At 45.0% G+C, this 25,806-nt stretch overlaps 2 long non-coding RNA genes across 2 annotated transcripts; one reads left to right on the top strand and one right to left on the bottom strand.

The window, feature by feature from the left end:
- The first annotated feature begins 323 nt into the window (after positions 1–323).
- LOC116973993 lies at positions 324–4,906 on the top strand. The gene is made up of 3 exons (XR_004412238.1): positions 324–451; positions 3,868–3,875; positions 4,897–4,906. It is a non-coding gene; the product is annotated as an uncharacterized LOC116973993 (long non-coding RNA).
- A 9,765-nt stretch (positions 4,907–14,671) lies between these two features.
- LOC116973994 lies at positions 14,672–23,271 on the bottom strand. The gene is made up of 3 exons (XR_004412239.1): positions 23,189–23,271; positions 16,419–16,420; positions 14,672–14,684 (listed from the first exon to the last, which is right to left on the bottom strand). It is a non-coding gene; the product is annotated as an uncharacterized LOC116973994 (long non-coding RNA).
- Between the last annotated feature and the right edge of the window lie 2,535 nt (positions 23,272–25,806).

Here is a 25,806-nt window from a genome sequence, read left to right on the forward strand (position 1 = left end):
TGTTCTGTGAGAAAGGAATTCCTTTGGCAGCTAGTACTTTTAGCTTTCAATTTAATTTTGCCTCCAAGCACGAAAATAGCAGTAGTTAGTGTTCTAAAAAAAAAAATCACAGTCCCCATTACTTCAATGTCTGCCTGTAATTCTGAAATAAAGACCATGTGTCTCTCTGTTCACAGTGTACAGTAAAAGCCAGATGTTTCAACAAATTCCACGGACATCTCCAAAACAACCAGCAGTATTACCAAAGATTTTAGTTTAACCAAGAGAGTCAGAAGAATCAAGGGGTTTGATTGTCAGATGTCCCCAAACGGAGTTTAGTTAGAGTTCATAATGTTCAATAGCCTGATGGTTGTTGGGAAGAAGCTGTTCTTGAACCTGGACGTTACAGTTTTCAGACTCGTATACCTTCTTCCCCATGGCAGGAGTGAAATGACAGCGTGGCCGGGGTGGTGTGTTTATGACTTCTTTGTGGTATACTGATATAATAATCTTCCCATAGTCTTTATAAATATTGTGATGACTCATCCCCTTTAAAGTCTGTTCCTATCCCGACCATAGGCAAACAAGCCTGGCTGGATCCGATTAATGGTTATTGGATCAATTAATCGGATCCTTGTCCTTATAAACCCTGGAGTCCAGCCAGAGGTGGAGAGGAGAGTAATCTGCTGGGATGATTCTTGGTGATCTTGTTTGTTGCTGGAAATAAAGCCCATGGGGTTAGTTCACCTTGTTGTGTGTTCATTGTAGATCTGGCGTCATGATGGACACCACAATATGCGCACTTTCACTACGCCAAACTCCTATTCTACGTCACATTCCTTTCAACAAAGCTTTCAACACCGTTATCCCATCCAAGCGCATCACCAACTCGCGGGACTTGGAGTCAGCACTCATCTCTGCAACTGGCTCCTCGACTTCCTGTCCACCAGGCCCCAATCAGTGAGGATAGGGGACAAATTATCCTCTCTAATAATCCTCAACACTGGTGCCCCGCAAGGATGTGTTCTCAGTCCCCTTCTTTATTCTTTGTACACCCACGACTGTGTAGCCATGTACAAATCCAATTCAGTGTACAAATTTGCAGACGACACCACCATTGCGAGCCAAATGAGAATATTGATGAGACAGAATACAGGAAGGAAATTGAGAACCTCATGATCTGGTGTCAAGACAATGACCTTTCTCCTAATGTCAGCAAGATATAGCAAAGGAGATAGTGATCGGCTTCAGGAAACGAAGCGGTACAGATAGCATTGACAGCGCTGAATTAGAGATGGTTGAAAGCTTCAAATTCCTAGTAGTAAATATCACCAACATCTACAGACGTGCCGTAGAAAGCATTTAATCAGGATGTAACACAGCATGGTTTGGGAACAGCTCCATCCAAGACCGTAAATTGTGACCGGAGAATTGTGGACACACCCCAGACCATCACACAAACCAACCTCCCTTCCATTGTCTCCATTTACACGTCACGCTGCCTCGGCAAAGGCCACCAACATCATCCACGCCGACTATCGATCACCCATTCACTCCAGTTCTATGTTATCCTACTTTTGCATCCACTCCCCACACCCTAGGGACAATTTACAGAGGCCAATTAACCTACAGACCCACACATTATATAATGTGTCTATCAATTTGTGTCTATTATTATATAACACATTATATAACTATATGATTTCAACATGCAGGTAGACTGGGAAAATCAGGTTGGTACTGGACCCCAAGAAAGGGACTTTGTAGAGTGCCTTCGTGATGGATTCTTAGAACAGCTTGTATTGGAGCCTTCCTGGGAGAAGGCAATTCTGGATTTAATGTTATGTAATGAACCGGATTTGATAAAGGACCTCGAGGTTAATGAGCCATTAGGAGGTAATGACCATAACATGGTCAGGTTTAGTCTACAATTGGAGAGGGAGAAGGGTAGATCGGGGGTCTCAGTGTTGCAGTTGAATAAAGGGGACTATGGGGCCATGAGGGAGGAGCTGGCCAAAGTTGACTGGAAAGATACACTAGCAGGGATGACAGTGGAACAAAAATGGCAGGTGTTTCTAGGAATAATACAGAAGGTGCAGGATCAGTTCATTCCTAGGAGTAAGAAAGATTCCAAGGGGAGAAAGGGACGACCGTGGCTGACAAGGGGCGTCAGGGACAGTATAAAAATTAAAGCGAAGAAGTACAACGTAGCAAAGATGAGCGGGAAGCAAGAGGATTGGGTAATGTTTAAAGAACAACAGAAGATAACGGGACTGTCATATGCTGAGAGAATGGAGCAGCTGGGCTTGTACACTCTGGAGTTTAGAAGGATGAGAGGGTATCTCATTGAAACATATAAGTTTGTTAAGGGTTTGGACACGCTAGAGGCAGGAAACATGTTCCCGATGTTGGGGGAGTCCAGAACCAGGGGCCACAGTTTAAGAATAAGGAGTAAGCCATTTAGAACGGAGACGAGGAAACACTTTTTCTCACAGAGAGTTGTGAGTGTGGAATTCTCTACCTCAGAGGACGGTGGAAGCGGGTTCTTTGGATGCTTTCAAGTGAGAGCTAGATAGGGCTCTTAAAAATAGCGGAGTCAGGGGATATGGGGAGAAGGCAGGAATGGGGTACTGATTGGGGATGATCAGCCATGATCACATTGAATGGCGGTGCTGGCTCGAAGGGCCGAATGGTCTACTCCTGCACCTATTGTCTATTGTCTATTGTCATAACTGAGTTTTGATTAGATAGGATTAGGTTTAGGTTTATTATTGTCACGTGTATACTGAGATACAATGAGAAGCTTTTGTTTGTGTGCATTCTAATCAAATCAGATAATACACTAGTTGTCCTTCCAGTTCCACTCATTGGATCCCGTTCGTTATCACCTTTCCCTCAGTCAATGATGGGTCATTATGGGCTCCACCCTTCCTGAGGTTATCTGTTGCCGGCCCTGATTTGTTCTTTCCTTTTCTCCCCTACAGTTTATTTCTGCCCCCCCCCACCTATACTTTCAGTCTGAAGATGGGTTCCAACCCGAAACGTCACCTAATTTTTTCTTCAGAGCTGCTGCCTGACCCGCTGAGTTACACCAGCATTTCGTGTCTACCTTCAGATAATACTACACGTTAATAGATTCAAGCAAAACTCAAGTACAACAGGTAGAGCAAAGAATAAGTTACCAGAGTGCAGAATATAACTGAGCATTGCAGCATAACAGTTCCAGAGAAAAGGTCCAATGTCGGTAAGAGGTAGCTTGGAGGATCGAGACTGTATCCTAGCTAATGGATGGACCTTTCAGCAATCGGATTCAAACAATTTTTAAATTTGTACATTTGGGTTGTTGGACACAATAATTTGCCTCCACCGCCTTCTGGCAGGGTGTTTCCTGGTAGGTATCATTGTTGGCTAGGGAAGGTGTAATCTCAAGATTAAAACTTGAGCGGCACGGTGGCACAGCGGTAGGGTTGTCGAGCAGAAGCTCTACTCAATAACCAGAAGTCTGTAGCCTCCTTTTGCTCTGGTATTTTATTTCATTCACTTGTTTAAACTATAATGTTTTATTCTTAATGTTTTAATGTTTTATGTTTTATTTTTAATTGTATGTCGCGTTGTTACTTGCGAGCGGAGCACCAAGGCAAATTCCTTGTATGTGTATATACTTGGCCAATAAACTAATTCATTCATTCATTCATTTATTTATGAGAACATTTCAAATTTCCATTAAACATTAAACAAGGAGGTAAAACATTTGCATGTGGCACTCATCTTTAGCAACGTGTTAATATGCAGCTCGACAAAATTTGTTGCAATTTGACTTGATGACAGATTCCAATCTTCTGGTGTTAATTAGGTGACCACTGGAGCTCACCTGCTCACTACCTGCAGGAGGGTCTGTTATATATTTTAATTAACACTTTCCTTCAGACCTGTCCGTCGAAACTTTGGGAGAATTCCAAGACTTCATCTGAAACAATAAACCCATTACAAAAATAACTGTAGTGACGTTTGACAATTCACAGCATTTCACCAAGAACTGAGCAACTATGCGTGAATGATGGATAACCAATTGTTCATTAAAAAATACCACAGTTGACAATAATCAAATCTGACTTGCGATACAGGATTAGCTCTTGCTACTTTTAAAGAAATTGACTCTAGTCTCCTTCCGAGTGGCTGTACACGTGCAGAAATAACTACAGCAAGACTATTTAGTGTCTGAGAAATGCAAAGGCTTTCAGATACATAATTCAAAATGAAAATATTGGACATGAAACAAATATTTTTTTTGTGATGAAAAGTGACGTAGGGTTGATGTAGTGAATAGTGAAAGGCCCGGATAGAGTGATTGTGGACTAGTTGGAGAGTCCAGGACCTGATGGTTGAGCCTCAGAATAAAAGGATGTACCTTTAGAAAAGAGATGAGGAGGAATTTCTTTACACAGAAGGTGATAAATCTGTGGAATTCACTGCTACAGAAGGCTGTGGAGGCCGTCACTGGGTATTTTTAAGGCGGAGATTGATAGATTCTTGATCAGTACGGGTGTCAGGGGTTATGGGGAGAAGGCAGGAGAATGGGGTTAAGAGGGAAAGATGATTGCTACAGCCATGATTGAATGGCCGAGTAGCCTTGATGGGCCAAATGGCCTAATTCTGCTCCTCGAACTTATGAACTAAGCAGGAGTCAGGGGTTTGGGGCATGGAATAACGTCTGCAGGTTCCACCTGCTCCAAGCCTCCAGCCATCCAGGTAGAAGCTTCTCTTCTACTCAAATTAGTATGTGGATGCCAACAGCAAGATAGTGAAGATAATACTGGCGCTCCAGGAGTTTTACCCTGTATGGCATGGTAAGGTTATATGGTAAAGGTATGGTAAAAAATTGTAGAATAGGGGTGACACGGTGGAGCATCAGTAGAGTTGCTGCCTTACACCGCCAGAGACCTGAGTTCGATCCTGACTATGGGTGCTGTCTGTACGGAGTTTGTACGTTCTCCATGTGACCGCGTGCGTTTCTCCGGGTGCTCCGGTTTCCTCCCACACTCCAAAGGCGTACATGTTTATAGGTTAATTGGCTTTGGTAAAAGTTGTAAAAATTGTGTGTAGTGTGTAGAATAGTGTTCATGTACAGGGTGATCCCTGGTCAGCTCAGACTCGGTGGGCCTGTTTCCCGCTGTATCTCTAAAGTCTAAAGTCCACAGTTAAATGCAGCCAAGATTTGCAAATCATTTTCAAAGGAAACAGTTATTAATCAAAGCATGAAACTCCTAAATGTTATATGAACAATGTTTGATATTCTTTAATATTTAAAACTGTAAGAAAGGCAGCTAACTGTACTGGACCCTTACCCTTGAGAAACAAAACAAGAAAAGAAATGCTTCCCTTTGATCTTGTTATAATCTCAAAACCCATAAAACACCTTTTTGTTAAGGGTAGATTGCTTTAAAATCCAACATTTGAATGATATCTCGACACTCTTCCATGATGGGAACAAAACCAATGTTAGATTGCATACAAACTAAGTTATCAGCTTGGTAAAGAAGTATTGCTGGGTTAAATTGGATAGCAATGCAAATCAAATGGTGGCATCATGTGACAAGATAAAGGCATTTATTCAACATGGGGCGAGCTGTCTGTTCATTATCATGACTTTGATGGTCAGTGGTGTTAACCGTACTGTTAACTGGCTCACACCATATTGGAATCTGGTTCAGTGAGTGATTAGGTTGGCACAGTGCTGCAGCGGTGGAGTTGCTGCCTTACAGCGCCAGGGACTCGGGGTTGATCCTGACTACAGGTGCTGCCTGTACGGAATTTGTACGTTCTCCCCATGACCTGCGTGGATTATCTCCATGTGCTCCAGTATCCTCCCACACTCCAAAGACATGCAGGTTTGTAGGCTAATTGGCTTTGGTAAAATTGTAAACTGTCCATAGTGTGTGTGTGTGTGTAGGATAGTGTAATGCCCCTGTCCCACTTAGGAAACCTGAACGGAAACCTCTGGAGACTTTGCGCCCCACCCAAGGTTTCCGTGCGGTTCCCGGGGGTTGCAGGTGGTTGCCGGAGGTTGCAGGTAGTGGAAGCAGGTAGGGAGACTGGCAAAAACCTCCGGGAAACTCCGGGAACCGCACAGCTTGAGTAGTGCGAGAATAGTGCGCCGAGCTTCTAAGATCATCGGTTGCAGCACACTCCCCTCAGTGACATCACTTTACTCAACAAGACTCACCAGAAAGGCCAAAAAAATCATAGCAGACCACTTTCACCCGGCACATCACCTCTTTAATCTCCTCCCATCAGGAAGGAGATATAGAAGCATTAAAAGTAATACATCTCGCTTCAGAGACAGCACCTACCTCCAAGCCATCAGATATTTGAATTTGCACTAATCACTTTGCACTTTCTTTTGCACTTGCACCTACGTTTAACATGACGCTGCTGGGTACTGTCCTTAATGTATATATTGTCCTTCGTACGATATTGTCTGTATTATTTATTGTGGTGTATGTGGTGGATGTATTGTACTGTATTGTATCTGTCTGAGAGCGAACCAAGACACATTCCTATCAACTTGTTGACATGGCAATAAACTTCTTGAATCTTGAATCTTGAATCTTGAAGATGAGAGAGATTCTCTATACATTGGGGGTTCAGAGATATCCAGCACAGCTTAAAAAATAGTGGAAGAAAGCAGCAGCTGCATACAATACTCTTGAGCAGAGAATTGTAGATGTATCCCAGTCCATCACACAGACCAGACTCCCCATCACTGACTCCATCTACACTTCCCATTGCCTTGGGAGAGCAGCCAATATAAGCAAGGACATGGCTCATCCCGGTAATTCCTTTTCTCTCACTGCCATTAGGCAGAAGGTACAGAAGCTTGAAAGACTCAGGAACAGCTTCTTCCCATCTGCGGTCAGGTTTTTGAATGGTCTTTCCGTAAGCTCGGGTACTGTCCGATTCTCCTCTACTTATTGAAGACATTGAACTTTGTCTCTGGAAAAGTATAGGAAGGAACTGTAGGTGCTGGTTTATACTGAAGATAGACACAAAGTGCTGAAGTAACTCAGCAGGTCAGGCAGCATCTCTGGAGAAAATGGATGCGTGACCCATCCTTTTTCTCCAGAGATGCTGCCTGACTGCTGAGTTACTCCAGCATGTTGTCTATGGATCTGTTGGGCTACAATGGTGAGAACTATATCCTGTAATCTGTATATTTCCCTTTGCACTGCCTATTGTACTTGAGTTTGGATTGATTGTATTTATATTTAGTATTATCTGGTCTGATTGGAAAACATGCAAAACAAAGCTTTTAGTTTAGTTTAGTTTAGTTTATTGTCACGTGTACCAAGGTACAGTGAAAAGCTTTGTTGCGTGCTATCCAGACAGCTGAAAGACAATACATGATTACAATCAAACTGTCCACACTGCACAGATACAGGATAAAGGGAATAATGTTTGGTGCAAGATAAAATCTAGTAAAGTCCGATTAAAGATAGTGCGAGGGTCTCCAATGAGGTAGATAGTGGCTTAAGACCGCTCTCTAGTTGTTGATCAAGAGTACTGTTTCACTGTATTTTGCTGTAAGTGACAAGAATAGATCTAAACCTAAACTGAATGGATGCACTTGAAGTGCTACAAAGAGTTTGTAGCCTCGGACAAACCTCAGCCAGGGCACGTGAATATCTCTCCAAAGGTTTTATCTTTTCAGCTGAGTCTTGAGACTTGAGAGATACAGCGAGGAAACAGGCCCTTCGGCCCATCGCGTCCACGCCAACCATAAATCACCCCGTATACTGACACTATCCAGTACGCTAGTGACAATTTACAATTTTAACAAAGCCAATAAACCTATAAACATGCACATCTTTGGAATGTGGGAGGAAACCGGAGCACCCGGGGAAAACCTATGTGGTAGACAATAGACAATAGGTGCAGGAGTAGGCCATTCGGCCTTTCGAGCCAGCACCAACATTCAATGTGATCATGGCTGATCATCCACAACCAGTACCCTGTTCCTGCCTTCCCTCCATATCCCTTAACTCCGCTATCCCTAAGAGCTCTATCTAATTCAATATGTGCAAGAGTAGGCCATTCGGCCCTTCGAGCCAGCACGGGGTTACGGGGGAGAACGTACAAACTCCGTACAGACAGCATCCATAGTCAGGATCGAACCTGGGTCTCAGGCGCTGTAAGGCAGCAACTCTACTGCTGCGCCCCCGTGCCGCCCATAAACTTGCTCGAGCTGAAATGGATGGCAACAGCACTAGTCCGATGGGGAGTGTGTGCAGCAACAATGATTCACACCCTCAGTTGTAGGTGTGGTGGCCGTAGAGGTGTCTGGGGAGGATTGAGACCACCATGGTTGATGGCATGCTCACATGAAATCCTCTACGTGTTGCATGTCCCTGACATGCTGCGATCTCTCCTGATTTACAGGCGGCAGATGGGAGTCAGCGTGCAGCTGTCACATCTGCCTGCTGCTCCTTCCCCTCTCCGTGACCCTCCCCTCATAATTTGCTGCTTAAAAATTGTTGCGCTGTCTGACACGGCTTACGGGCGAGAACAGTGGAGAGGCACACACACACACACACTCCATCACACAGACCATCACTCAGACCCAGGCTCCCCACCACTGACTCCATCTACGCTTCATGCAGCTTCGGCAAAGCAGCCAACATCATCAGACTTACGCAAAGTGCTGGAGTAACTCAACAAGTCTGAAGAAGGGTCTCGACCCAAAACATCGCCTATTTAATTCGCTCCATAGATGCTGCCTCACCCGCCGAGTGCCTCCAGCATTTTTGTCTACCTTCGATTTTCCAGCATCTGCAGTTCCTTCTTAAACAAGTCAGTTACTCCAGCACATTATGTCTATCTCATAGGTTCATAAGTTATAATAATAATAATAATGGATGGGATTTATATAGCGCCTTTCTAATACTCAAGGCGCTTTACATCGCATTATTCATTCACTCCTCAGTCACACTCGGTGGTGGTAAGCTACTTCTGTAGCCACAGCTGCCCTGGGGCAGACTGACGGAAGCGTGGCTGCCATTCTGCGCCTACGGCCCCTCCGACCACCACCAATCACTCACACACATTCACACACATTCACACACACTGTTATAGGAGCAGTATTAGGCCGTTCAGCCCATCAAGTCTATTTTGCCATTCAATCATGGCTGATCTATCTTTCCCTCTCAACACCATTCTCATCTTCTCCCCATAACCAATCAAAAATCTGCCAATCTCCCCCTTAAAAATGGCCATTGACTGCCTCCACAGCCGTTTGTGGCAATGAATTCCACAGATTCACCACCCTCTGACTATCTTGGGTGTAAACCAGCATCTGCAGTTCTTTGTTTCTACATCATCAAAGACTAAATTACACTGGAGTAACTCATTTCAGGTCAGGAATCTTCTTCAGACCCTTCCAGACCCAAAACGCCACCTATCCATGTACTCCAGAAATGCTGCCTGGCTCCCTGAGTTACGCCAGCACTTTGTGTCCTTTAGTATAAATCAACATTTACAGATCCTTGTTTCTACATATTCAAAGGCTTGTCCCACGCCGGTAATTCCTTCTTCTCCCTGTTCCTGTTTGGCAGAAGGTACAGAAGATACCAAGCGCGCTCCACCAGACTCAGGAACAACTTATATCCCTCTAATTAACAGACTTGTGAACGGTCATTCTATAAGCTAGGGTACTGTTCAATTCACCTCTACCTCTTTGCAGATATTGGACTTTGTCTCTGGAACTGCTGCACTGCAATTCTGAAAGCTATATTCTGTACTCTGCATCTTCCTCTTTGCTCTATTTATTGTACTTGAGATTAAACTGTTCAGTTTAATTTAGTTTAGGTTAGTTTATTATTGTCACGTCTACTACCGAGGTACTGTGACAAGGTTTTTTGTTGCGTGCTATCCAGTCAGCGAAAAGACTACATGATTACAATCGAGACATCCACAGTGTACAGATACAGGATAAAGGGAATAACGTTTAGTGCCAGGTAAAGTCCAGTAAAATCTGATTAAAGATAGTCGGAAGGACTGCTCTGACCACGCAGTCTGAAGAAGGGTCTCGCCCCGAAATGTCACCCATTCTTTATCACCAGAGATACTGCCTGTCCCGCTGAGTTACTCCAGCATATTGTGTCTATCTTCGGTGTAAACCAGCATCTGCAGTTCCTTCCCACACATTTAGTCTGCTCTCTAGTTAGTGATAGAATGATTCAGTTGCCTGATAACAGCTGTGAAGAAACTGTTCCTGAATCTGGAGATGTGAGTTCTTCTATATCTCTTGCCTGATGGGAGAGGGGCGAAGAGGGAGTGACCGGGGTGAGATCCTTGATTATGCTGGTGGCTTTGCCGAGGGACAGATGGAGTCAATGGAAGGGAAGGGGTCAAGGAAAGAGCGTTCACATCGCGGCCCTGTTTCCACCAATCTTTCTACCACCACGCACAAGAAGCACAAGAGGTGACAAGACAGACACCATTGTAGGCAGATGCCGAGAAGTGTATTCAGCTCTGGCTGAACAACTTCTAATCTTGTGTGTGGACTCGTTAAGAAGATGGAAGGGAAGTTGGTTTGTGTGATGGTTTGGGTTACTGTACATCTACAACTCTCTGAAATTTCTTGCAGACTTGGATGGAACTATTCCCGAACCATGCAGCGATGCATCCCGATACGATGCATTCTACAGCGCATGTTTTAGATGTTGGTGAGTAGTAGGGGACTTCCTCTGCACTTCCTGGGCCTTCAAAGGAAGTAGAGACTTTGGTGTCCTTTCTTGGTCTTTGCTTCGATATGAATGGTCCAGGGCAAGTTGCTGATGATATTTACTCTTAAGGACTGATTGTATCTCTGAATGGTTTTATATGATCTGTTTGGATAGCAAAGCTTTTCACTGTACCTGACCTACATGGCCAGTAGGTTGAGCAGGGGAGAGGTCAGGCCAGGTGGCCACTAATGTGTGGGTGAGGTTGCAAGCGGGCTATCCTGTGAGGGGCTCTGATGAGGAGTTCAGTGGCCTGGTCTACAGGTGAGGCTGGATGGACAAACACAATCATTCATTGTCAGGGAAAACGGGAGGAGTTCACACACATGGCCTCCTTCAGAGCTTGGTAGCCACTTCATTTCACGGTGGCGCAGCAATAGAGTTGTTGCCTTACAGCATTTGTAGCGCTGGAGACCCAGGTTCGATCCCAACTACGGGTGCTGTCTCCGATATCTTCGGTTTCCTCCCACACTCCAAAGACGCACAGGTATGTAGGTAAATTGGCTTGGTAAATGTAAAAATTGTCCCTAGTATGTGTAGGATAGTATTAATAAGCGGTGATTGCTGGTCGGCGTGGACCTGGTGGCCCGAAGGGCCTGTTTCTGCGCTGTATCTCTAAATTAAACTAAACTATCGTTGCCCATCCAACGAGCGTCCAATGTATGAGATGCCAAGTTAAAGTGATCTCATTTGCCTGTACATGATCCATGTCCCTCTATTCCCTGCACTTCTATGTGCCTATCTAAAAGCCTCTTAAATGCCACTATCATATCTGTCTCCATCACCATCCCTGGCAATGTGTTCCATAGAAAAATAGAAACATAGACAATAGGTGCAGGAATAGGCCATTCGGCCCTTAGAGCCTGCACCGCCATTCAATATGATCATGGCTGATCATCCAAGCCCCCACCACTCTCTGTGTGAAAGAATTTGCCCCTCACGTCCATTAAACCTTCCCCTTTTCACCTTATTGTAATCATGTATAGTCTTTCCGTTGACTGGTTAGCACAAATAAAAAGCTTTCACTGTACCTTGTTACATGTGACAATAAACTAAACTAAAAGAAACTAAACTAAATGATGGCCTCGTTGGACATTTCCACCCTGGGAAAAACATTCTGACTGTCTACCCTATCAATGTCTCTCATCATTTGATATACTTCTGTCAAGTCTCGCCTCAGCTTCCGATGTTCCAGAGGAAACAATCTAGCCAACCGCTCCCTGTAGTTAAAACCCTCTAATCCAAACAGCGTTCTGTCCTCTCCACATTCCCTTGCCGTTTTCCACTGAGAGAGCAACGCTCACCAGCACTCCTTGGCGGGGGAGCAACACTGTTCTGCTGAAACTTGAATTCAGGATGCACAAATTCTTTGTTCTGCAAAACCGCTCCCTTTTGATTACAAAGCCTGGCACAAGTCCTGGAGAAAGACTAATCCGTGACTTACTCCGACCGGCACTCTGCAGATCCATCAGCATCTAACCCACTAGTAATTGATGGCCCTGTTTGTGGAGAGAGAGAGAGAGAGAGAGAGAGGCCCATCCTAAAGCTAAATGCAAACTTCGTCCGCAGGTCGGATTAACACCTAGTGTTAGGAACATAGTTGACGATATTCTGACAGGGCTGTCATTAGTTTAGTTTAGTTTAGTTTATTGTCAGCACCGAGGTACAGTGAAAAGCGTCGTTGCTGCACCATTGCAACGTTTAAGAAACATTTTGACAGATACATGGATAGGACAGGTTTAGAGGGATATTGGCCTCTAAACAGGTAGTGTAGATGGGACATGTTGATTGGTGTGGGCAAGTTGGGCCGAAGGGCCTGTTTCCACGCTGTAAGACTCAATTACTCTTTGAGTCCATGATGCGTGCTATCCAGTTAGCAGAAAGGTCAGGATCGAACCTGGATCTCTAGTGCTGTGAAGCTGCAGCTCCACCCGGCTGCACCACTGTGTGACACTCCTTATATTTATTTTATCACCCCGTGACATTGCATTAGTTCATTCACATGTTCATTACAATAGACAATAGACAATAGGTGCAGGAGTTGGCCATTCGGCCCTTCGAGCCAGCACCGCCATTCAATGTGATCATGGCTGATCATCCCCAATCAGTAACCCGTTCCTGCCTTCTCCCCATATCCCCTGACACCACTATCTTTAAGAGCCCTATCTAGCTCTCTCTTGAAAGTATCCAGAGAACCTGCCTCCACCGCCCTCTGAGGCAGAGAAGTCCACACTGACAACTCTCTGTGTGAAAAGGTGTTTCCTCATTTCCGTTCTAAATGGCTTACCCCTTATTCTTAAACGGTGGCCCCTTAGTGCTAACGTGACATTTTTCTTGAATAGATCACCTCTTATAGTTCCAATCCTTTCCATAGTTTTCCATCCAGAAAGTGGAATGAGGATCTGAAATTCCTTTTGTTCAGATGGAGAAAAAGCATCATTACATTTAATTGTTGTAACCTGCCAGGCCACAGACCAAGGGTCAGAAAGTGGGATTAGGCAGCACAGACCTTCACCAGCACAATTGTCGTGACCAAATGGCATCCTTCGGTAGAAATGGCCTAGCTCTAAAGACCTTGCAGATGCTGGTTTATACCAAAGAGAGACCAAGGTGCTGTAGTAACTCAGTGGGTCAGGCAGTATCTCTTGGGAGAAAAAGGTGGGTGCCGTTTTGGGTCTGGGTCCTTCTTCAGACTGAAAGTAGGGGGTGGGGAGCTGGAGGTGAGAAAAGACCAGTATCAATCAGAGCTGGCCACAAGCTTGTTTGGTAAGCCCATAGCTGGCTAAGGAACTACCGCTGGGTTGTAAGCTACCTATGTTATACATTTCTATAATTCAAAGCAAGGGGTCTTGGTTTTATAGTTGATCATCTTCATACTGCCTGCATTTCAGTAATATTATGGTCTGCACTCTTTGGATTGAATCAGTCTGAAGAAGGATCCTGACCCAAAACGTCATCTGCCCATTCCCTCCATAGATGCTGCCTGACTTGTCGATTCCCTCCAGCGCTTGGTATTGAACAAGATCCCAGCATTTGCAGCTCGTTATATCTCCAATCCCCACATTAACTCCCTCTCTTTCCCTGTTCAGATAGCGAGTTTTCAACTTGAAAACACAAGCCTCACAGCGCCAGAGACCCAGATTCCATTTTGTCCTCTGGTGCTGTCTGTGTCGAGTTTGCATGTTCTCCATCTGACCACAAACTGGAGCATTCGGTGTCTGGATCGAACCCGGGTCCCCGGTGCTGTAACGCTGCAACTCTACCGCAGCACAACTGTGCCACCCCTCAGTTGCTATTGGAAAGGGGATGGGACAACTATGCTCAGCAAATAATGACACACTTTAAGAGTGCAATCTGAAGAAGGACTGGCCGTGTTTTAAATCAGTGCCTCATTTAAGTGGGCGTGCAACAACTTCAGTAAATGTCTGGTTTCGATATAATGACCACTGGCAGGTAACAGATCACAGAGTGTGTATCTAACAAGTTTCCCTTTGAGCCTCTTTCTCCGACTGTGCGTGATAGGAATGTGATGGGGTTGAGTGGTCACTGGAGATCCAAAAGGTGTGGCCGTCCTTTGCAAAAATTCCGGCTGAATTTGCCGACTCCTATGCTAGAATATGTATTAATAAAACACATTTTAATCTCTTCGCCTCTCCATCCCTCCCCCACCCTAGACTTCTTGCTAATTTCACCGTATGTATCCCTTCGTTATCACCTCATCCCTGGCCATCAAGGGACCGTTGTGGGCTCCACCTTTCCTGTGTCTTCGATGCCGGCTCTGCTTTGTTCTGCACCTTCCCACACCTCTAGTGTCCCCCTCCTTGACTCTCAGTCTAATGAAGGGTGTCGACCCGAAATGTCACCTATTCCTTTTCTCCAGAGATGCTGCCTGACCCGCTGAGTTACTCCAGCATTTTGTGTTTGCACCTTTTTAAATATATATTCTGGTGCACAGGTTTGTAAAATCTACACTCATGTGCATGTTCTACATACATGTATTTGCATGTGCTAGTGTGCGTATATTGCCTATGCTGCAGTCCGTGGCCTTTAACTGGACTTCCTTGCCTTTGAACATGATCTCATTCAGTCAGGTACACTCCAGCTGGGGTGTGGTGTCTATACTACAGTAAAATAATTCAGTATCTTCACTTCCTCTGAGCTGCAGTGGAAGGCAGGTACTAATCAAAGGAAAAAATATGCTTTAGATCTCCAATTAATACCCAGAATTTCCAAACGCACAAGTTTTGGAAGTGAATTCTGAAGCAACACAAAGGCCAATCTGTTCAGCAAAATGCCATGGAGTAGGATTAAATCTGGTCGCCACAGCAAAGCAAAGGAGACCAGAAATAGCTTTGAACTAAAAGGAGTTACTGGGCTCATTTTCACCCGCACAATCTGTTTCACACTGCGCTTGGTACAGAGCTAAATATTCATATTCTTTGCCAGTGAAAACTATTAGCGCTGTTCTTATCTGCTGCAATTTGTGGCATAATCTATTGAAGAGGAACAGGATTTAAAGCACTTTTGTCTTTTAAAATATGCCTAAAATATTGAAAGAATAAAACAGCAAATCTCAGTTAAGAAGTTATGGCCTGCACTCTGGTATCTTTCTCTTCTGTCTAGTGTAGTTTAAATTAGTTTATTCACGTGTACTGAGGTACAGTGAAAAGCTTTTGTTACCTTGGTGTCATTGTATTTTTTAAAGATTTTTTTTAGATTTTAGATTGTAGAGATACAGTGCAGAAACAGGCCCTTCAGCCCACCGAGTCCACGCCCACCAGTGATCACCCCGTACACTGGCACCATCCTACACACTAGGGACAATTTTGCAACTTGCCAAAGCTAATTAACCTACAAACATGTTATTCTTTAATGTGTGGGAGGAAACCGGAGCATCCAGGGAAAAGCCACGCAGATCATGGGGAGAACGTATAAACTATGTACAGATAGCACTCATAGTCAGGATCGAACCGGGGGTCTCTGGCGCTGTAAGGCAGCAACTCTACCGCTGCACCACATGTATTCATGTATAGTATCATCTGATCTGTTTGGATCGCATGCAGACAAAAGCATTTCACTACACCTTGGCACACGTGACAATAATCAACCTAACCTAAACCTTAACCCAAACCAGTTTCATATTTACAAAGTTCTGCAAATATTAATGCTGCTTTTTTCCCCAGAGGAAGTACTGAACCGTTTTGAGCTGTTAATCAATGACTTGTCTGTTTTTATCTTAACACAGCGCTCCACCGCAGTGACTCCATCCCTCTCACACATGCTTTAACAGTGAGTATAATTGACTGAATTAAACAGCTGTTCCCTGTGCCACCCAAGGTTGCCAGCATTGGTAGTAGCGCACATTCTACCAGGCTGTGCCACTGTGTTTCACAGCACCCAAGTAGCCTGGCGTTGGAGAATCCTCGAAACGCTCCCTCCCTGCCAAGTGTATCAGTTCCACTTCATTCAAAATGGAGTGCCTGACTGATCAGGAACAAAGGAAAGGAAAGTACAAACTGTGCAAACCCATTGCACAGGCGCTTTGGCTTGTGGTTTGCTTTTGATCTATCTGCGCATGTGCCAAAAACCAACTCCTTTGTACTGAGAATGTGTGCCACAATTATAACATAATTATCAGGCCCACCGCCCGCACCAACCGACGCCTCTGTGCCCCTAACAATTTACCTTTTTTTTCTGTCTGGTAAATGCGAGCATTTTGTGTCATGGTAACAACACGCAAACAGACCAAGCCGCCAACTTCTGCGCACAATGAAAGATGCATTCATAGGGCACGTCATCCCCCCTTGCCCAGCACCTGGCACATGAAGTCATCACAACCGTACACTTGTTTTCCATTGGTGACAGGCTGCCACCATGGCTGACTGCACCAGTCTGTTTTGGTACACTTTATGTGAGGTATAAACAGTGCGATTTACATCCATGTTAGCCAAGCATCAATCGACCTCCATTATACAGCCTTGAAAGGACATTTCAGATGACCGATGTGCAAACTTAACATGCCTGAGAGAAGAAAAAGGTACGACTTGTGCAGCAATCTCTCACTACCAGCATTTCCAGCAGCAGAACCAGAGAGGCCCTTTAAAACAGTGCCAACCACTATACTGGGTGATATCAGATAAGAGCGTTGTGTGTGGCAATCCAATCAGCTGAGAAAACACTGCTCCTTTGATCAACTCCAGTGTGATTTATTGAAGCAAACCTGTACCAGGTTGTGGAAATGTCCTTAATACAGGAAAAAAAATGCGATTGATGTTAAAAAGGAAGCCCTCATAATAAATTATTTGTAAAGTTAAAAGTAGATCTGCACTCAGTTCCTTTGATAATTGAAAAATGTAAGAGCAGCAAAATATGAATGTGAGAGTTTGCTTTGTGTGATCATTTAGGCTGAGTGGGTAAAAGAGGTCAGGAAGTCCTTGGAGAGGTAAGGCTGGCAAGTCTAAAGAACGAACAACGAAACAAGGAGCTGCAGATAATGGTTTACCAAGCACACGAAGTGCTGGGGTAACTCAGCGGGTCCAGCAACATCTCTAGAAAACATGAATCGGTGACGTTTTGGGCCGGGGCTCTTCTTCAGACTGATTGTAGTTGAGGGGGGTAGGTAAGGTAGAAGAGAGATGTGGAGGGTGAGAAAGCATGGCAAGTGATAGGTGGATGCAGGGGAGGGGTGTTTGATTGGCCGATGGTTGGACAAAAATGTAAAGACAAAAAATATGAGGAGATAAGAAGAAAAGAGACATGGAATGTAAAGACAGAGGATGGAATATAAGTGGAAGGGAATGGGATGGAAAAGGAGAAAATAGTCCACATCCAGGTGGGGCAGAGGGAAGAGAGAGGGGAAAAAAGTGGGAGAAAGAAGGGGGATTAGTAGGTTAGTTACCTAGGGCAACACAGTAGCACAGCTGTCCGATCCTGACCTCGGGTGCTGTCTGTGTGGAGTTTGCACGTTCTTCCCGTGACGACATGGGTTTGCTCCAGGTGCTCCAGTTTCCTCCCTAAAAACGTGTGGGTTCGTAAGTTAAATGGCCCTCTGTAAATTGCCCCTCGTGTGCAGGGAGTGGATGAGAAAGTGGGATAGCACAGAACTAGTGTGAAAGGGTCAACATGGACTTGATGGGCTGAAGGGCCTGTTTCTGGCTGTATCTCTAAACTAAATCCTAAAATTGGAGAATTTAATGTTTATACCGTGTAGGAAGGAATTGCGGATCATGGTTTACACCGAAGATAGACACAAAATGCTGGAGTAACTCAACGGGTCAGGTAGCATCTCTGGAGAAAATGAATGTGATGTTTCAGATCAAAACCCTTCTTCAGACTCAATCTGAAGATGGGTTTTGACCTGAAACGTCACCTATTCTTTTTCATCAGAGATACTGCCCGACCCGCTGAGTTACTCTGGCATTTTGTGTCCACCTTTATTGTTCATACCATTACATTGTAAGCCACCCAAGTGGTTTAATGAACGAGCAGCAGTATTGGACTCAGTTGGCACGCAAATGAAGCAGACCCACCAGGAACTTGGCACTGCTCTCCGTTTTGTGTCAAAATTCATTTAAGCAAAACAAAGATTGTTAAATGGAAGAACACGACTGCTGCAAATGGGCAAAGATAAAGCTCTGTGAGCCTTTAGTTTAGTGGGCCATAGTTTAGTTTAGTTTAGATATAGCATGGAAACAGGCCCTTCGGCCCACCGAGTCCATGTCAACCATCGATCACCCCATACACTGGCACCATCCTACGCACTTGGAACAATTTACAATTGTTACTGAAGCCAAATTAACCTATCAACCTGCACGTCTTTGGAGTGTGGGAGGAAACCGGAGCACCCTAAGAAAACCCACACAAACAAATTCTGTACAGACAGCACCCGTAGTCAGGATTGAACCTGGTCTCTGGAGTTGTTAGGCAGCGACTCTATCGCTGCGCCACCATGCTGCCCCCTTCAATTTATCTCGATTTATTATAAGGATGACAGCAAGGTATTATCATCTGCTCGACCTTTCATTTCGTGCACATTAAACAATTTATAAATCTAAGTGAGGTAGCCATTTTTATATAAAGGTCAGTATTATTTTATAATAATCATGATCAACACTGGAAATTAAATGTCGTTAAATGCTGTGGTTCTTTCTGCTCATAAAATAGAATAAAAATACTGGACTCTGCAGTTTTGATTGTTTAAGAGTCAAACAGGCAAAGTGAACATTCAGTACAGAATTGCATAAACTTGATTTAAATTGAAAAAAGTACTAAACGTTGCCACAATTCAGTTTCCACACAAAGATCCTGATTATAAAGATATTTCTATATACATAGAGACATAGAAAATAGGTGCAGGAGTAGGCCATTCGACCCTTCGAGCCTGCACCGCCATTCAATATGATCATGGCTGATCATCCAACTCAGGATCCCGTACCTGCCTTCTCTCCATACCCCCTGATCCCTTTAGCCACAAGGGCCACATCTAACTCCCTCTTAAATATAGCCAATGAACTGGCCTCAACTACCCTCTGTGGCAGAGAGTTCCAGAGATTCACCACTCTCTGTGTGAAAAATGTTTTTCTCATCTCGATCTTAAAGGATTTCCCCCTTATCCTTAAGCTGTGACCCCTTGTCCTGGACTTCCCCAACATCGGGAACAATCTTCCTACATCTAGCCTGTCCAACCCCTTAAGAATTTTGTAAGTTTCTATAAGATCCCCCCTCAACCTCCTAAATTCTAGTGAGTATAAGCCGAGTCTATCCAGTCTTTCTTCATATGAAAGTCCTGACATCCCAGGAATCAGTCTGGTGAACCTTCTCTGCACTCCCTCTATGGCAATAATGTCCTTCCTCAGATTTGGAGACCAAAACTGTACGCAATACTCCAGGTGTGGTCTCACCAAGACCCTGTACAACTGCAGTAGAACCTCCCTGCTCCTATACTCAAATCCTTCTGCTACGAAAGCTAACATACCATTCGCTTTCTTCACTGCCTGCTGCACCTGCATGCCTACTTTCAATGACTGGTGTACCATGACACCCAGGTCTCATTGCATCTCCCATTTCGCTAATCGGCCACCATTTAGATAATTGCTTTCCTGTTTTTGTCACCAAAGTGGATAACCTCACATTTATCCACATTATACTGCATCTGCCAAACATTTGCCCACTCACCCAGCCTATCCAAGTCACCTTGCAGTCTCCTAGCATCCTCCTCACAGCTAACACTGCCCCCCAGCTTATTGTCATCCGCAAACTTGGAGATGTTGCCTTCAATTCCCTCATCCAGATCATTAATATATATTGTAAATAGCTGGGGTCCCAGCACTGAGCCTTGTGGTACCCACTAGTCACTGCCTGCCATTGTGAAAAGGACCCGTTTACTCCTACTCTTTGCTTCCTGTTTGCCAGCCAGTTCTCTATCCACATCAATACTGAACCCCCAATACCGTGTGCTTTAAATTTGTATACTAATCTCTTATGTGGGACCTTGTCGAAAGCCTTCTGAAAGTCCAGATACAACACATCCACTGGTTCTCCCCTATCCACTCTACTAGTTACATCCTCGAAAAATTCTATAAGATTCGTCAGACATGATTTACCTTTCGTAAATCCATGCTGACTTTGTCCAATGATTTCACCACTTTCCAAATGTGCTGCTATCCCATCTTTAATAACTGACTCTAGCAGTTTCCCCACTACCGATGTTAGACTAACTGGTCTGTAATTCCCCGTTTTCTCTCTCCCTCCCTTCTTAAAAAGTGGGGTTATGTTAGCTACCCTCCAATCCTCAGGAACTACTCCAGAATCTAAAGAGTTTTGAAAAATTATCACTAATGCATCCACTATTTCTGGGGCTACTTCCTTAAGTACTCTGGGATGCAGCCTATCTGGCCCTGGGGATTTATCGGCCTTTAATCCATTCGATTTACCCAACACCACTTCACGACTAACCTGGATTTCACTCAGTTCCTCCATCTTCTTTGACCCGCGGTCCCCTGCTATTTCCGGCAGATTATTTATGTCTTCCTTAGTGAAGACGGAACCAAAGTAGTTATTCAATTGGTCCGCCATATCCTTGTTCCCCATGATCAATTCACCTGTTTCTGACTGCAAGGGACCTATATTTGTTTTAACTAATCTCTTTCTCTTCACATATCTATAAAGACATTTGCAGTCAGTTTTTATGTTCCCTGCCAGTTTTCTTTCATAATCTATTTTCCCTTTCCTAATTAAGCCCCTTGTCCTCCTCTGCTGGTCTCTGAATTTCTCTCAGTCCTCTGGTATGCTGCTTTTTCTGGCTAATTTGTACGCTTCATGTTTTGCTTTGATACTATCCCTGATTTCCCTTGTTATCCATGGATGCACTACCTTCCCTGATTTATTCTTTTGCCAAACTGGGATGAACAATTTTTGTAGTTCATCCATGCAGTCTTTAAATGCGTTCCATTGCATATTCACCGTCAAGCCTTTTAGAATTAATTGCCAGTCAATCTTGGCCAATTCACATCTCATACCCTCAAAGTTACCTTTCTTTAAGTTCAGAACCATTGTTTCTGAATTAACAATGTCACTCTCCATCCTAATGAAGAACTCAACCATATTATGGTCACTCTTGCCCAAGGGGGCACGCACAACAAGACTGCTAACTAACCCTTCCTCATTACTCAATACCCAGTCTAGAATAGCCTGCTCTCTCGTTGGTTCCTCTACATGTTGGTTTAGAAAACTATCCTGCATACATTCCAAGAAATCCTCTACCTCAGCACCCCTGCCAATTTGATTCACCCAATCTATATGTAGATTGAAGTCACCCATTATAACTGTTTCACCTTTGTTGCACGCATTTCTAATTTCCTGTTTGATGCCTTCACTACTACTGTTAGGTGGCCTGTACACAACACCCACTAGCGTTTTCTGCCCCTTAGTGTTTCGCAGCTCTACCCATACCGATTCCACATCCTCCAAGCTAATGTCCTTCCTTTCCCTTGCGTTAATCTCCTCTCTAACCAGCAATGCTACCCCACCTCCTTTTCCTTTCTGTCTATCCCTCCTGAATATTGAATATCCCTGGATGTTCAGCTCCCAGCCTTGGTCACCCTGGAGCCATGTCTCTGTGATCCCAACTATATCATAATCATTAATAGCTATCTGCACATTCAACTCATCCACCTTATTACGAATGCTCCTTGCATTGAGACACAAAGCCTTCAGGCTTGTTTTTACAACGCTCTTACCCCTTTTACAATTATGTTGAAACATGGCCCTTTTTGATTTTTGCCCTGGATTTGTCTGCCTGCCACTTTTACTTTTCACCTTGCTACCTATTGCTTCCACCCCCATTTTACACCCCTCTGTCTCTCTGCTCACCCATTTAAGAACCCCACCACCTCTTATTCTCTGTTTATTATTGTTTTCTTCTATCCCCCCAACATGTTGGGTCTGAGTGCTTTCCTTCTCTGCCTCCTGCCTCACACACTGTCTACTAGCTTTCTCTATTTGAGTCGCTCCCCCCAACCGTTCTAGTTTAAAGTCTCCCAAGTAGCCTTTGCAAATCTCCCCGCCAGGATATTGGCCCCCCTTGGGTTCAAGTGCAACCCATCCTTTTTGTACAGGTCGCACCTTCCACAAAAGAGGTCCCAATGATCCAGAAATTTGAATTCCTGCCCTCTGCACCAGTCCTTCAGCCATGCATTTATCCTCCACCTCGCTCCATTCCTACTCTGACTGTCGCGTGGCACAGGCAGTAATCCCGAGATTGTTACCTTTGCGGTCCTTCTCTTTAACTCCCTAAATTCTCCTTTCAGGACCTCTTCTCTTTTTCTACCTATGTCATTGATACCTATATGCACCACGACCTCGGTCTCCTCTCCCTCCCATTTCAGGATATCTTGGGCACGTTCAGACACATCCCAGACCCTGGCACCAGGGAGGCAAACTACCATCCGGATCTCCCGACTGCGTCCACAGAATCGCCTGTCTGACCCCCTAACTATAGAGTCCCCTATTACTAATGCCCTCCTCTTCTTTTCCTTACCCTTCTGAGCAACAGGACTGGTCTCTGTACCGGAGGCCCGGCCGCTGTTGCTACCCCCAGGTAGGCTGTCCCCTCCAACAGTACTCAAACAGGAGTACTTATTGTCATGGTGTGCAGCCACCGGGGTACTCTCTAGTCCCTGCCTGTGCCCCTTGCCTCTCCCAACCGTGACCCACTTGCCTGCCTGTGGTCTTGGAGTGACCACCTCTCTGTAACTCCTCTCAATGACTTCCTTGCTCTCCCTGACCAGACGGAGGTCATTGAGCTGCTGCTCCAGGTTCCTTATACGGTCCCTTAAGAGCCCCATCTTGCCGCACCTGGCGCAGATGTGGACGTCTGGAAGGCTATTAGACTCCATGACTTCCCACATCTGACATCCAGAACAATAAACTACCCTGGCCGTCATTCTCCCCCCTTACCCAGGATACAATACAAAACAAACTGCCACAATACAATCAGCAGGGATCTGACTCCCAATCATCTGCTCCCTCTTGTCAGCTTCCACCAATCAGCGGCTTCCTCAAACCCACTTGTTTTGAAGTGCGAATGGAACTTGGAACTTCCTCCCTCTGCGATCGCTCCAACGGCTCTTGGGCCTCTGCAAAAAACAAGCCCCACGCTCGGGTTTTATCCCTACCGCTGGGGTGTAGCTCCTCCCTCTGCGATCGCTCCAACGGCTCTCGGGCCTCTGCAAAAAACAAGCCCCACACTCGGGCTTTATCCCTACCGCTCAGGTGTAGCTCCTCCCTCGGCGACCTCTCCAATGGCTCCTGGGCCTCTGTAAGTAACAAGCCCCACGCTCGGGTTTTATCCCTACCGCTCGGGTGTAGCTCCTCCCTCGGCGACCTCTCCAACGGCTCTCGGGCCTCTGTTTCATTTGAGTTTTTTTTAAATCTCAAGTATCATGCTCTTCCACTAATGGTTACGTGAGGAGATGTGTATATGGATGCTGTTCAGTATTAAAGTAATCAGTAAAGTTAAGTCTGAAGAAGGGTTCCGACCCAAAATGTTACCTATTCTTTTTCTCGTCCTGCAGCAAAGTGGCGCAGTGGTAGAGTTGCTGCCTTACAGCGCCAGAGTCCCGGGTTCGATCCTGATTATGGGTGCTGTCTGTATGGAATTTGTACGTTTTACCTGTGACCGTGTAGGTTTTCTCCGGGTGCTCCAGTTCAAGTTCGTTCACATTTATTGTCACATGCACCAACTGGTACAGTGAAATTTGAGTTACCATACAGCCATACGAATAAAAAGAAAACAATACACAATAGAATTTAACATAAACATCCACCACATGGGAATCAACTTTTCTCACTGTGATGGAAGGCAATAAAGTTCAGTGAATCTTCTTCCTTTTGTTCACCCGTGGTCGGGGCCTAGAACCCTCCACAGTCGCCGCTACGGACGGCCCGATGTACAGGCCGTCTCGCCGGGATGATCGGAAATCTGACGTCGGGACGGATCGGAACACACTCAGCGGCTTAGAGTTCCCGAATTGGCCGCTTCTTACCGGATACTGCGGCTTCCGAAGTCCACAGGCCGTGCTGGACGGAGCTCCAACATTGGCGATCCTCAGCAAAAGATCCCAGGCTCCGCGATGGTAAAGTCAGCGCCGCGCCCACGGCTAGAAGCTCCGCAGACCATAGCTCCACGATGTTAAAGTCAGCAGGCCTCGTGATCGGAGCTGCAACACTGGCGATCCTCGACAAGGATCCCAGGCTCAGCAATGGTAATTCCGTGCTGCGTCTGCTGCCGAAGCTCCGGGCAGGCCACGAGGGGGGCAAAGATGTGACAAATAAATGGTTTCCCCCTATTCCCCCCCATCATTCCCCATGTAAGACATACGGAGGAACATTAAAACATACATTTAGACGCACTAAAAATACCAAAAAAGGTGAAAGGACTGACGAGCTGCTGGGGAGGCAGCCTCTGCGGTGGCGCCACTCGAATCCTTCCACATTCCAAAGACGTACAGGTTTGTAGGTTAATTGGCATTGGTAAAATTGTTAATTGTCCCTACGTGATCTTCCAGTTGCCAAACATTTTAACTCCCCTTCCCATTCCCACACTGACCCTTCTGTCCTGGGCCTCCTCCAGTGTCTGAGTGAGGCCAAATGCAAATTGGAGGAACAGCACCTCATAACAGCACCTCAGCAGCTTACAACCCATCGATATGAATATTGATTTCTCTAACTTCAAGTAACCCTTGCATCCCCCTCTCTCCATCCCTCTCCCGCCTTATTTGTCGTACTCGTTTCACTGTCGTCCTGCTGAGTTTTAGTTTGGATTACTCACTATCACCTTCCCCACAGCCAACATTATGGGCTCCACCTTTCCTTAATCATGGTTGCTGGCTTTGATCTGTCTTTTTGCATCTTCCATTAATTTGTTCTATGTCCTTTTTCATATCTCTCGGTTCCATCTCCCCTGCCTCTCAGTCAGAAGAAGGGTCTCGAGCCGAAACGTCACCAATTCCTTTTCTCCAGGGATGCTCTCCGACCCGCTGAGTTACTCCAGCTTTTTGTGTCTATCTTCGAACTAAACTCAACTATTGGATTAAAGTGCAGTGTGTCAAAGGATTTGCAAACCACATATTTTACAGTGGCCTAAAAAGCTGCTTTCAGATTTTCTGGACAGGGCAGAAAGGTTTAAAGAAAAGAGAGGAACAAAGTTCAGAGTCGGTTTGGCTTCTGAACATGAGTATCCCCACATACCGTGCATTCCATTTCAAAAAGCAACATGCCAGAGTGGAATGTGTACATTAGTAATAGTGCCATCATGGCACGCCGTGCACTTCTCTTCTGTTTCACATGCAGTGTGTCTGCTCAGTAAATCTAATGTCACAGTAATCAGACACTGAGCAAATGAACAGCATCTGAAACAGGTGCAGATTAAGATTAAATTTTAACTAAAAGACCTTAAAAAACCATCAGTTAGGGAATTTTTGAAATTTTCAGGCACATATGATAGTCCATCTGTCTTAGTTTTCCCATTTTGACAAGTGGTACGTTTTTG

Source organism: Amblyraja radiata, chromosome 6, assembly GCF_010909765.2.
Source record: "Amblyraja radiata isolate CabotCenter1 chromosome 6, sAmbRad1.1.pri, whole genome shotgun sequence".
NCBI classification, from domain to species: Eukaryota; Metazoa; Chordata; class Chondrichthyes; order Rajiformes; family Rajidae; genus Amblyraja; species Amblyraja radiata.